This window comes from Antechinus flavipes, chromosome 2 (assembly GCF_016432865.1).
Source record: "Antechinus flavipes isolate AdamAnt ecotype Samford, QLD, Australia chromosome 2, AdamAnt_v2, whole genome shotgun sequence".
In the NCBI taxonomy this organism is placed as follows: domain Eukaryota; kingdom Metazoa; phylum Chordata; class Mammalia; order Dasyuromorphia; family Dasyuridae; genus Antechinus; species Antechinus flavipes.
In genome coordinates, this window is record NC_067399.1 from 492,183,464 (window position 1) to 492,197,543 (window position 14,080).

Here is a 14,080-nt window from a genome sequence, read left to right on the forward strand (position 1 = left end):
AAATAAGAACAATTCTTCATAATGGCCAGTAAGTTGAAATGACAGCCCCAAACAGTTTGGTTGCTGTTTAAACCCATCTCAGAGTAGCCCTTCACATTAACAGACACATCCAAAAATGGAATCTTCTTAAATTGGGATATAGTTCTATAAAACACACTTAGCCAAAAAAAAGAAAAAAGAAAAAAGAAAAAAAGAGAATATCTAGATTTATTTTAATATACTTTTGAATATTCACAAGGCACTTTGGGATATATGATACAGTGGAAAAAGTGCTGGATTTAGATCCTGTATAACTCTGGGCATATCACATAACCTCTATTTGCTCAGTTTCCTGATCAGCAAAATAGGGATAATAAAAGCACCTACATCCCAGAGTTGTTAGCATCAAATAATTGTAAATGATTTAACACAGTGCCTGGCACATAGAAAGTACTATATAAATGTTAACTATTATTATTGTTGTTTTTAGAGTTAGAGCAACCAGGTTCAAACTCTAGCTTTGCCTTTTACTACATGTATGACTTTGGACAGGTTGCTTAACTTTTCCAAATTTCTCATCCTAATACTAGGAGATACAGTAAAATCAGGAGTTCCTACCTAGGGCCTGTGAATCTGTTAATATGTATATAATTATATAAATTATAATATATAATATGTAAATATAATAGGTAAATAATAATATAATAATAAACATATTTTAAAATATATTTTAAAATAGATTAGGAACTCCTACTTTTACTGTATCTCCTAGTATTATGGATGAGGAATTTGGAAAAGTTGCGTCCAAAATTACAGGATAATCCTGTGTCTTCTTTATACACTTAAAAACATTTTTTTTGAGAAAATCTCCATAGACTCCAACAGATGGCCAAGGAGTCCATGACCCACAAAAATACTTAACAGCACCTAGATTACATGAACTTTAAGGTCTTTTCCAGCTTTAGGATATCTCAGAAATTTACCCTCAACTCACCCCCCTCCTCCACAAAACACCCCAAAATAAAAAACTCTGATATTAACATATTTTTTGTTCTCGTAAAAAATTAAGTTACTGGATTTACTTTCTTGAGTTTTTTATTTATTAGATTTTTTGGGTAAATAGGAATTTGTTGTTGTTCAGTCCCATTGAATTGACTCTGTGTCCCCATTTGACAAAGATACTGGAGTGGGTTGCCACTTCCTTCTCCATTTCATTTTAACAAATGAGGAAATGAGGCAAACAAAATTAAGTGACTTGGCCAGGGTCATACAGCTAATAAATTTCTGAGGTCATTTTTGAATTCAGGAAGAATTCAGGAAGTCTCCCTGAATCCAGATCCAGCACTCCATCCACTGTGCCAATTAACTTCTCCAAAATAGGAGTTTGCTATATTTTAAAAGTGGTTATTTTTTCCAGGATACACCCTCATTTTGTGCCTGCTTTAAAAAAAAAAAAAAGAATCCCAATCCTCTGAGTTGAGTACTGATCTGTGGCAGAGGTCATACACAGGATTCTCAGGTTTGTAAATGGAAGACTATACCCAAAGAAGAAAGTTGTTTCCTTTTCACACTGTTGTCTGATTTTGAACTTTAATTTAATTTGTTTAAGGATTTCTTAATTTATCACCTCCTTTGGTTAAAAAAAATCTGTTTATTTAGAACTTTAAAATTTACAAAGCAACTTTTCAAAAATACTCTTCAAGAATACTAGATTTGGTAGGAATGGGGAAGGCAAAGCGATGGAATAATGGAAGCAACTGGACTCACTTAAACCTCCCTTCCAAATAACTTTAAAATAAAGCTTCGAATTGAATTCTGAAGTGGCAAAGCCAACAAAAGGTTGGAATCCACCAGGACAACTTACAAGTTTAGCAGGAATAGGCTGTCAGAAGAACAGGTTTGTGACATTGGTTCAGTCAGTGGTCATTGGAGGTGGTGAGAGCAGCATCTTCTTTTTCATGAATTCTCAAAAGAGTGGTAAGGGAATTGGCAAGAGACTATAAGGAATCCCAGTGCTATCACTGGACACAATATAGGGCCTTTTTCTAGCCTAAATTCACTTCTGAATTTCAGTTCCAGGGTGGAGAGGAACACTTAGTATTCCAAGGGAATTGTAATTTTTAATAGTCACTAGGGAACAGGGTTCTTGAGGAGCAGTATTATTTTTGATCACAAGGGAACAGTCACTACACCTCTTTTCAGATCATGCTGGGGTACTTAAACCCCAGCACAAGTTCTATAAACAGCAGTGAGGAAAAAGTCTGAATCTCAAGATAGTTCCCTCCCCTACCACACCCTGGAAATAGAGTCCCAACTTTAACATAATGTTCAAAGTCAAGAAATAGCCTGGAAAAATGAGCAAACAACAGAAGAAAAGAACCTGATCATAAAAATCTACCATGTGGATATAGAAAATCTAGACAAACTCAGAAGAAGACAAAATGTCAAAACAACTATAATCAAAGCCTCAAAGAAAAAAGTGAATGTGACATAAGCCCAACAAAAATTCCTTGAAGAGCCAAAAGTGATTTTAAGAACAAATGAATGTGTGTGGGGGCAGAGCCAAGATGGCAGAGAGGACACATGCTTCATTTTAAGCTCCCCTTCTACCCTCACTACTGATTACCAAATTCAGCCTCTGAAATAGTGCTTGACTGGTAAAAATCCATGATTATTGGGAGTACAACAAATTACCAGCCGAAGATAATCTGGAAGATCGCCAGTAAAGGTTTGTCCAGATCAGGAGGGAAGAGGCCAGAACAGGCAGAGAGGTAGAACACGGAAGCTAGCACACTGAGCAGACCGGGGGTGGGGGTGGTCTCTGTGGGTAGAGAATTTACAGGGAGGACTCACCACTGGTTGGCTACTCTGCTTTGGCTGCAAAGCAGTAGATAGCAGAGAAGTTACATAAACACCAAAGGTAGAGTGTGCCCCCCCAAACTCCAGAATTTAACAGGACCTGGCCACACCCACCCAGAACCAGGAGTGACTCGGCACATATCACAGTGCAGCTGTACAACCAAAGTCCAAAGCGTGGGGCTCTGCCCAGGGCAGTCACACTTCTGCATGGATGGGAGGCTCTGGCAAGGCAATGGCACTTCTCCTGTGGAGACTCTTCCTAAGGCAATGAAACTTCCACAGTTTAGCTGCAATTTGCAGCCCATTTGCAGGGCAGCTACTGTCCATCTATCCTCCCTGTTCTATAGAGGAAGCTGGTAACCGCCTTCTCCTGAAGACAGACCCTAAGGGCTTTTTAAAAAAATGAGTAACAAAGCCAAGTGAACTCTAACTATATTTAGTTTCTATACAGAAAGGGAGCAGGTTTCCAACCCCAAGGAGACTAATAGCAGACAGTCTCCAGACAAAACCTCAATCTCCTAGAAGAAACTATAAAAGATCTTAAAAGAGAGCTAGAAGAAAAATGGGGAAAAGAAAGAGAAGTTCTGCAAGAGAGTATGGAAAAGGCATATAATTTATTAAAAGAAAAATTTGATAAAGTGGAAAAAGAAAACAACTTCCTGAAATGTGAATTGGAAAAGGTAAAGAACTCCCAGGGAAAATAGAATTTGTGAATTGGAAAAGATAAAGAACTCTCAGGAAAGTAGGATTTGTGAATTGTAAAAAGAAAATAAATCAGTAAAAAAAAATTAGTGGAATAAAAAAATTAAATAGAGCAAAACAACTCAATTAAAAACTCAACTGGACATATACAGAAAGAAGTAAAAAAAGTAAATGAAGAAAATAACTTATTAAAAATCAGATCTGAACAAATAGAAATGAATGATTTGTTGAGACATCAAGAATCAGTAAAGCAAAACCAAAAAATATGAAAAAATAGAAAAGAAAAATGTTAAATATCTACTTGGAAAAACAACAGACCTGGAAAATAGATCTAGGAGACATAATCTGAGGATTATTGTACTCCCTGAAAATTATGATGAACAAGAGCCTAAACACTATTTTACAAGAAATCATCAAAGAGAACTGCCCGGATGTAATAGAATCAGAAGGTAAAATAAACATTGAAAGAATTCATCAAACACTTTCTGAAAGAGATCCCAAAATAAAAACTCCAAGGAATATTGTGGCTAAATTTCAGAACTATCAAACTAAGGAAAAATATTACAAGCAGCTAGAAAAAAACAATTCAAATACTGAGGAGGCACAATAGGGATCACTCAGGATCTAGTTGCTTCCACATTAAAGGATCAAAGGGCCTGGAATCTGATATTCCAAAAGGCAAAATAACTCAGAATGCAGCTAAGAATAAACTACCCAACTAAGCTGAGCATTTTCTTGCAGGGAAGAAGATGGACATTCCATGAAACAGGTGAATTCCATTTATTCCTAATGAAAAAAAAAAAACCAGGGCTAAACAAAAAATTTGACCTCCAAATATAGGACAGAAGAGAAGCATAAAAGATAAAAAGAACTCTTGAGAACTGTATTTCTGTTATAGGTATATATATATAAAGAGTGCATGTATAATTTGATTTTACTGTTATAAAACAAACAAAAAAAGGGAAGTAGAAGTGGAAAAGGGATAGTATCAGAAAAAAGGAAAAGGGTATGAGATAAAAAGAGGGAAATTACATCCCATGAAGATGCGAGGAATCCTATAATATCTGAGGGAATTTAGGGAGGGGAAGGAACTTTGTGTGATCTTGCTCTCATCAGATTTGTCTCAAAGAGAAAATATTAGACATATTTGGTTACAGAAAAACTTCTCTCATTTCATTCAAAAGTGGGAGAGGAAAGGGGAAAAGGAAAAGAGTAATAAGGGAAAGGTATAAGACAGGGAAAGGGACTCAAAAGAGGTGGTAGGGATTCTAAAGAGGTAGAGCTACATGAGGCAATTGGTGCCCGTAAATTTAATACTGAGGATGGGGGTAAAGGGGGAAAGAAAAAGAAAAGCATAATCTAGGGGTAATAAGATGGCAGAAAATACAGAATTAGTGTTTTAACCATAAATGTGAATGGGATGAACTCTCCCATAAAGCAGAAGCAGATAGCAGACTGGATTAAAAGCCAGAATCCAACAATATGTTGTTTGCAGGAAACACATTTAAAGCAGGGTGATACATACAGAGTAAAGGTAAAAGGCTGGAGCAAAATCTATTATGCTTCAGGCGAAGTCCAAAAAGCAGGGGTAGCCATATCTCAGATCAAGCAAAAGCAAAAATTGATCTAATTAAAAGAGATAAGGAAGGAAACCATCTTGCTAAAGGGTAGCATAGACAATGAAGAAATATCAATACTAAATATATATGCACCAAGAAGTGTATGCATCTAAATTCCTAAAAGAGAAGTTAAGAGAGTTTCAAGGAGAAATAGATAGCAAAACTATAATAGTAGGAGATCTCAACTTTGCACTTTCAGAATTAGATAAATCAAACCACAAAACAAATAAGAAAGAAGTTAAAGAGCTAAATAGAATATTAGAAAAGTTAGGTATGGTAGATCTTTGGAGAAAACTGAATGGAGACAGAAAGGAATATACTTTCTTCTCAGCAGTTCTTGGAATCTATACAAAATTTGACCATAACATATTAGGACATAAAGACATCAAAATTAAATGCAGAAAAGCAGAAATAGTAAATGCATTCTTTTCAGATCATGACGCAATAAAAAAACTACATTCAACAAAAAGCTACGGGTAAATATGTAATGGTCTGAAGCTGAGCAGATGCACTAAGGTCAGGTCCAAACACTTAAGGCTAATTAGCAATGGACAATACTTGATTAATATATGCTTGGAGAAAGAATGGCCCTGACCACTCTCTGTGCAAGTTTGATGTGTTGTATAGGAGATATAGGATGCAGTGGGTGGAGTGTGAGAGCCAGAGGCACTGTTGGCTGGATTCGTGTCGCAATTGCTCTCATTTCATATGGCCATTCCCTTTCATCTCCACAAAGAATAAAGATCAAGGACTTTTGCTGATCCTGACACTGGCTGTTTTTAAAATACCCTGGATGCTAAACATGGTCATCACATAAAGTAATTGGAAACTAAATAATCTCATCCTAAAGAATGAATGGGTGAAAGAACAAATCATAGACACAATTAATAATTTCACCCAAGGGAATGACAACAATGAGACAACATACCAAAATTTGTGGGATGCAATCAAAGCAGTAATAAGGGGAAATTTTTTATCTTTAGAGGCTTACTTGAATAAAATATAGAAAGAGAAGATCAATGAAGTGGGCTTGCAACTTAAAAAGCTAGAAAAAGAGCAAATGCCAATCAAATACTAAACTTGACATTCTAAAGTTAAAAGGAGAAATTAATAAAATTGAAAGGAAAAAAAAACTATTGAATTAAAAAAATAAAACTAAGAATTGGTTTTATGAAAAAACCAACAAAATAGATAAACCTTGGATAAATTTGATTAGAAACAAGAAAGAAAAAAAATCAAATTGTTAGTCAAAAATGAAAAGCAAGAACTTTGCACAAAATGAAGAGGAAATTAGAGCAATAATTAGGAGTTACTTTGCCTAACCTTATGCCAATAAATTTGATAACCTAAGTGAAATGGATGACTACCTTCAAAAATATAGGCTTCCTAGATTAACAGAGGAGGAACTAAATTGCTTAAATAGTCCCATTTTAGAAAAAGAAATAGAAAAAGCTATTAATAATAAGATTAATATGAATTAAGAAAAAATTCCCAGAACCAGATGGGTTTACATGTGAATTCTACCAAACATTTAAAGAACAATTAACTCCAATGTTATAAAAAATTGTTTGAAAAAAATAGGGAATGAAGGAACCCATCAAATTCCTTTTATGACACAGACATGGTACTGATATCTAAATCAGAAAGAAAATTATAGACCAATCTCCCTAATGAATATTGATGCTAAAATCTTAAATAAAATATTAGCAAAAAAGATTACAAAAAATCATCCTCAGAATAATACATCATGACCAAGTAGGATTTATACCAGGAAAACAGAGCTGGTTCAATATTAGGAAAACTATTAGTGTAATTGACTATCTCAGTAACCAGATTAAGAAAAACCACATGATCATCTCAATAGATGCAGAAAAGGCATTTGATAAAATCCAACATCCATTCCTATTAAAAACACTTGAGAGTATAAGAATAAATGGACTTTTCCTTAAAATAGTCAGTAGCAACTATTTAATACCATCAGTAAGCAGCACATGTAATGGGGATAAACTGGAATCATTCCCAATAAGATCAGAAGTGAAACAAGGTTGACCACTATCACCATTACTATTCAATATTGTATTAGAAATGCTAGCATTGGCAATAAGAGTTGAGAAAGAGATTAAAGGAATTAGAGTAGGTAATGAGGAAATCAAATTATGACTCATTGCAGATGATATGATGGTATACTTAGAGAACCCCAGAGATTCTACTAAAAAGTTATTAGAAATAATCCACAACTTTAGTTGTAGGATACAAAATAAACCCACATAAATTATCAGTATTCTTATATATCACTAACAAAATCTAATAGTTAAAGATAGAAAGAGAAATTATATTTAAAGTAACTGATGATAGTATGAAATATTTGGGAATTTATCTGCCAAGGGAAAGTCAGTAACTATATGAGCAAAACTATAAAACACTTTCCATACAAATAAAGTGAGAGCTAACCAATTGAAAAAAATATTAAGTGCTCTTGGATAGGTTGAGTGAATATAAGATGATATACTATCTAAACTAAACTATTTATTTAGTGCTATACCAATCAGACTCCCAAGAAACTATTTTAGTGACCTAGAAAAAAATAACAACAAAATTCATCTGGAAGAACAAAAAGTCAAGATTTTCTAGGGAACTAATGAAAAAAAAAATCAAATGAAGGTGGCCTTGCTGTACCAGATTTAAAACTATATATAGTTTTATAATTTTTTTTATAATTTTTTATAGTTATAAAGCAGCGGTCACCAAAATTATTTGGTGTTAGCTAAGAAATAGACTAGTTGATCAGTGGAATAGGTTAGGTTCACACGACAAAACAGTCAATAACTTTAATAATCTAATGTTTGACAAACCCAAAGACCTCAGCTTTTGGGACAAGAATTCACTTTGACAAAAACTGCTGGGAAAATTGAAAATTAGTATGATAGAAACTAGGCATTGATCCACACTTAACACTGTACACCAAGATAAGGTCAAAATGGGTTCGTGATCTAAGCATAAAGAATGAAATTATAAATAAACAGAAGAACATAGGATAGTTTACCTTTCAGACCTGTGGAGGAGGAAGGAATTTATGATCAAAGAAGAATTAGAGATCATTATTGATCACAAAATAGAAAATTTTGATTATATCAAATTGAAAAGCTTTTGTACAAACAAAACTAATGCAGACAAGATTAGAAGGGAAACAATAAACTGGGAAAACATCTTTACAGTCAAAGGTTCTGATAAAGGCCTCATTTCCAAAATATATAGAGAATTGACTCTAATTTATAAGAAATCAAGTCACTCTCCAATTGATAAATAGTCAAAGGATATGAACAGACAATTTTCAAAAAAAAAAATTTGAAACTCTTTCTAGCCATATGAAAAGATACATCAATCAGAGAAATGCAAATTAAGACAATTCTGAGATACCACTATATACCTGGCAGATTGGCTAGTTTGACAGGAAAAGATAATGATGAATGTTGGACGGGATGTGGGAAAACTGGGACACTGGTACATTGTTGGTGGAATTGTGAATACATCCAGCCATTCTGGAGAGAGATTTGGAACTATGCTCAAAAAGTTATCAAAATGTGCGTCCCTTTTGATCCAGCAGTGTTACTACTAGGCTTATATCCAAAGAGATCTTAAAGAAGGGAAAGGGACCTGTATGTGCAAAAAATGTTTTTGGCAGCCCTTTTTGTAATGGTTTGAAACTGGAAATTGAATGGATGTCCATCAATTGGAGAATGGCTGAATAAATTGAGGTATATGAATGTTATGGAATATTATTGTTCTATAAAAAATGACCAGCAAGATGATTTCAGAAAGGCCTGGAGAGACTTATATGAACTGATGCTGAGTGAAATGATCAGGATGAGGAGATCATTATATACTTCAGCAACAATACTATATAATGATCAATTCTGATGGATGTGGCTCTCTTCAACAACGAGAGGAACCAAATCAGTTCCATTTATTCAATAATGAGGAGAACCAGTGAAAGAACTCTGGGAAATTAATGTGAACCACAACATAGCATTTCCAATCCCTCTCTTTTTGTCTGCTTGCATTTTTTATTTTCTTCTCAAGTTAATTTTACCTTATTTCTAAATCTGATTTTTATTGTGCAGCAAAATAATTATATGGATATGTATACATATATTGTATCTAACATATACTTTAACATATTTAACATGTATTGGTCTACCTGCCATTTGGGGGAGAGGGTGGGAGAAGGAAGGGAAAAGTTAGAACAGAAGGTTTTGCAAGGGTCAATTATGAAAAATTATCCATGCATACATCTTGTAAATAAAAAGCTATAATAATAAAAAAAGAACAAATGAATGTGACAAAGGAAAAATTGGGAAAAAATAAGATCACTTCATAAAAAAATCCTTAAAGACAGGGGGAAAGAGGGAAGGAGAGGGAGAAGGGGAGAGAAAGAGGGGAAGAGACAGGGAAAGAGAGAGGGGGGAAGAGGAGGAGGGGGAGGGAGGAGAGATTGGAAATGGAGAAAGGAGGGGGGGAAATGGTGAGGAGGTAGGGGAAAGAGATAGAGGGAGAGGAAGACAAAAGAGGGGGCAAAGGGAAGGATAGGGGGTGAGAGAGAGGGAGAAGGAGAGGAAAGAGGAGTAGAAGCGGCAAGGGAAACTAGGAAAAGAGTGGAGGGAGAGGGGGAAAAAAGAGGGGAAAGGGAGAGGAGGAAAGGGAGAGAGGGGCATATAGGGAGAGGGAAAGGGGGAGAGAGAAAAAGGAGAGGGAGAGAGAGAGAAAGGGAAGGAGGAAGAAAAAAAAATCAGGATGAGGGAAATGTAGTTAGTAATGTTAACTGTGAATATGAATGAGATGAGTTCACTGATGAAACAGAAGCAAATAGAAGAATGGATTTGCAATCAGAATCCAACAATATGTATTTACAAAAAACACACATGAAACAGAAGAATACATACACCCAACTAAAGTAAGGAGTTGGAGTAGAATCTGTAATGTTTCAGTTGAAATAAAAAAAAGGCAGATCTAGCAATTAAGATTTCAAACAAAGCAAAAGGAAAAAATATTTTTAATTAAAAGAGATAAACAGGGAAACTACAACTTGCTGAAATGCACCATAGACAATAAAGTAAAATCAGTAACAAATATCTATGCACCAAATAATAGAGTATCCAAATTCTAAAAGTTAAATGAGTTTTACAGAAGGAAATAGATACTAAAACTATATCACTAGATGACTTTGGCTTTCTCATCTCAGAGCTAGATAAATCCAATTGTAAAATAATAATAATTTTAAAAAGAAATTAAAGAACAGAATTTTGTAAAAGGTATAATAAACCTCCGGAGAAAACTGAATGAGAAAAGAAAGGGAATTCTTTTTTCTCACTGATAAAATTGTCAATATAAGTGAATATTACCAAAAACAAACAGTCTAGATTAACAGAAGAGAAAATAGAATATTTAAATAAACTCATCTTAGAAAAAAGAAATTGAACAAGTGATAAATAAGTTTCCTAAGAAAAAATTTCTAGTACCATGTTATGAGCCAGAACTCTGTACTTGAGATATAGTATCTTCACAAAATTAACTATATATTAGGGCATAAAAATTCCCACACAAATTTTTAAAAGCAGAAATATTAAAGATAATAACATCAATGAGACAACATACCAAAATTTGTGGAATGCAGCCAAAGTAGCACTTAGGAGAAAATTTATATCTCTAAATATATATATTTATACATATATATATGTGTGTGTGTGTGTGTGTGTGTGTGTGTGTGTGTATACGTATGTTTGTATATATATGTCAGCAATAGAAAGAACAAATAAATGAATGCAACTATAAAAATAAAAGAAATTTTAAAATCTCCAATTAAGAACTAATATGTAAATCCTGAAAATCAAAGGAAAAATTAATAAAATTGAAAGTAAAAAAAAAATTGAACTAATAAATAAGTCTCAGAATTGGTACTGTGGGGAAAAAAACACAATAAAAATAAGCCACTTTTAAATTTGATTTTAAAAAGAAGAAAATCAACTTATCTGTATCAAAAATGAAAAGGGCAAATGAATGATCTAGGAGGATAAAATTAAAGCAATTATTAGGAGTTATTTTGCACAATTATACACTGATAAAATTGTCAATATAAGTGAATATTACCAAAAACAAACAATCTAGATTAACAGAAGAGGAAATAGAATATTTAAATAAACTCATCTTAGAAAAAAGAAATTGAACAAGTGATAAATAAGTTTCCTAAGAAAAAATTTCTAGTACCATGTTATGAGCCAGAACTCTGTACTTGAAACAAGAATTCTTACAAGGTGCTAACTCTGTGGAATTGATAAGACAATGGTTATCTAGTTTAGCATGGTGATTAATAATTCAGTATGATTGATTTAATCTTACAACAAATAATGGTTCCCTAGTGATATAATGATTGGTTTATACCCAGTATACTATAAATGATCTAATTATAATACAGCATATAAACTGGGACAAACTCAGCCAGGGTGGACTCAGAGACAGATTTATTCCAATCGTCCACCTTTGTGGTGGCTGGAAACTGAAGCACTAGCTCTCAGACTCAGAGAGAGATTCATTCTATCTTACATCACCATAGTGGCAGGTCTGTCTTCCTTCACTTCTCCACTGAAACCAAGACTCTGGAAGACCTCAAGAAAGCTAGCCAGGATCCCAGGCAAGGAAATTAGATTGTGAAGGAGATAATAAAGAATTTGGACTTTATCTCATGGTGATTACTCTGCTGAAATTAAGGCTGGTCCAGAGACCTCCAGAAAACCAATCAGAGCACTACAATACCAGATAGGTTTTGAAGTGAATTCTACCAAATATGTATGGAATAATTAATCCCAACACTATATAAACTATTTGAAAAAAGAGGTAAGGAAGAAATCTTACCAAATTCCCTTTGAAAATAAATATAATTTTGATACTCAAATCAGGAAGAATAAAAATACTGAAAGAAAATTGTAAACCAATTTCCCTTATGAATATAGATGCAAAAAAATTAAATAAAATGTAGTGAGGATGTTATAATAGCATATCACAAAGATTGTAGACTATGACCAGGTGAGGTTTATACTACGAATGGAGAGCTGGATCAATATTAGGAAGAATTATAAGCATAGTTTTCCCTAATTGTCCAAAAATTGATTTTATCATTAGATGCGGAAAAAAGTTTTTGATAATATGCAGCATTCATTCCTATTAAAAACATTAGAAATCATGGAATTTTTGGCACTTTCCTTAAAAGTTTAGTATGAACCTAAAATTGTTTACAAACATTATCTGTAATGGAGATAACCCAGAAGCCTTCCCAATAATATCTGGGGCGAAACACGGATGTCTATTATCACCGCTGTTATTCAATATTGTACTAGAACTACTAGCTATAGCAAAAAGACAAGCATAAGAAACTGAAAAAAAAATAACAATAGATAATGAAAAAACTATTATTCGTTGTAGATAATATGATAGTATGCTTAGAGAACCCATTAAAAATAGTTGAAATAATTAACAACTTAATTAACAAAGTTGTAAGACATAAAATGAATCCACATAAATCATTAACATTTCTATTTATTATCCCCAAAAACTCAATGGGAAAAGAGTGAAAGAAAAATGCTAATTAAAATAACTACTAACATGATAAAATATTTAGGAGTTTATCTGCTAAGAGCAATCAGGGACTATTTAACAAGATGACAAAACACTTTCCACACAAATAGAGATCTAAGCAATCTGAGAAGTTCCTCACCCAGCAGTGCAGTTGACTGAACAAAGCCATCGCATTGATGCCTCTAAGGGAGTGGAGGCTTCTTATGAAGGATTAAGTAGATTGCAACAAAGCCTGAAATAAACACCAACAATCTTGATGCAAATTTAGCTTTTGGCAAAGATATACATTCTTATTGATGAAAATGATATTAAGATTTGCTTAGAGATTAATAAGAATTGCTACTTGAATAAAAGCATTGATAAAAGATTGTTATATAAAACCTTTACTACCTTTTAATTTAATACATAAAAGAAGTTATCACTGCAGCAGAGATTAGATGCTAAAATAACTTTTCCAGATTATTTTTACAAATACTTGTAGTGATCTACTAAGCAACCTAATAGAATTGGAAGAAAATAATGCTATAAGATTAAAATGAGCAGCTCAAGGCTAAACTAGGAATCCCCATGGAACAAATTCCTCCAGAAGAGATTTCCTATCTAACAAGAATTTACTATAGGACACAATTTGATGGGATTTGGAGAAAACACAAAATTGGTTATATCTTATTTTTGAGAAAGACCCTGATCCTAATGAGATTAAAACTTATTCTTATGTGATCAAAAAAGAACTCTAAGAATTCTTGGGAAAAGGAAATTTAGGATGAAATTAAGATTATGTCATAGTTCAGAAGCATTGCTGAGACTTTTCTTTTTAAATGGTGCAATAACTTCAATCACTTGAATAGATCTGCTGAACATGAAAAAATTCATAGAAAATAAAAATATGGGTCTAGTATAATCCATATTTAAGTCATTTTAAAAGGACATTTTTTTTTCTTTTTTTAGGATAACTATCACAGATGTATATTATTTAAATATGTAGAAAGATCACTGGCTAGGTGACTGTGAATTGTATGCCACATATATAAAAATGGCCAAAATGTTTGCATGTGGGAGATAGTTTATTTTAAAATGAAACAAAACACCACATGCCTGTAGACCCATTCAAATTCAGCTAAATTAATATCTTATAATATGTGCCTGAAAAATATGTTTGTAGTATATTTGCACAAATTAAGTTTTAATGTAATTGGTCTAGTCTTCTTCAGTATCTATGTTTCTGTTATAGTTTAGGTAAAACTAAACTGACAAAAGGAGGAATGTATTTTCTTGTAAATAAAATATTAATTACT

General features: G+C 33.2%; 1 pseudogene; it reads left to right on the plus strand.

The window, feature by feature from the left end:
- LOC127546834 (isopentenyl-diphosphate Delta-isomerase 1-like) overlaps positions 1–13,667 on the plus strand; it is a 33,743-nt pseudogene extending 20,076 nt beyond the window's left edge.
- Positions 13,668–14,080: the final 413 nt, after the last annotated feature.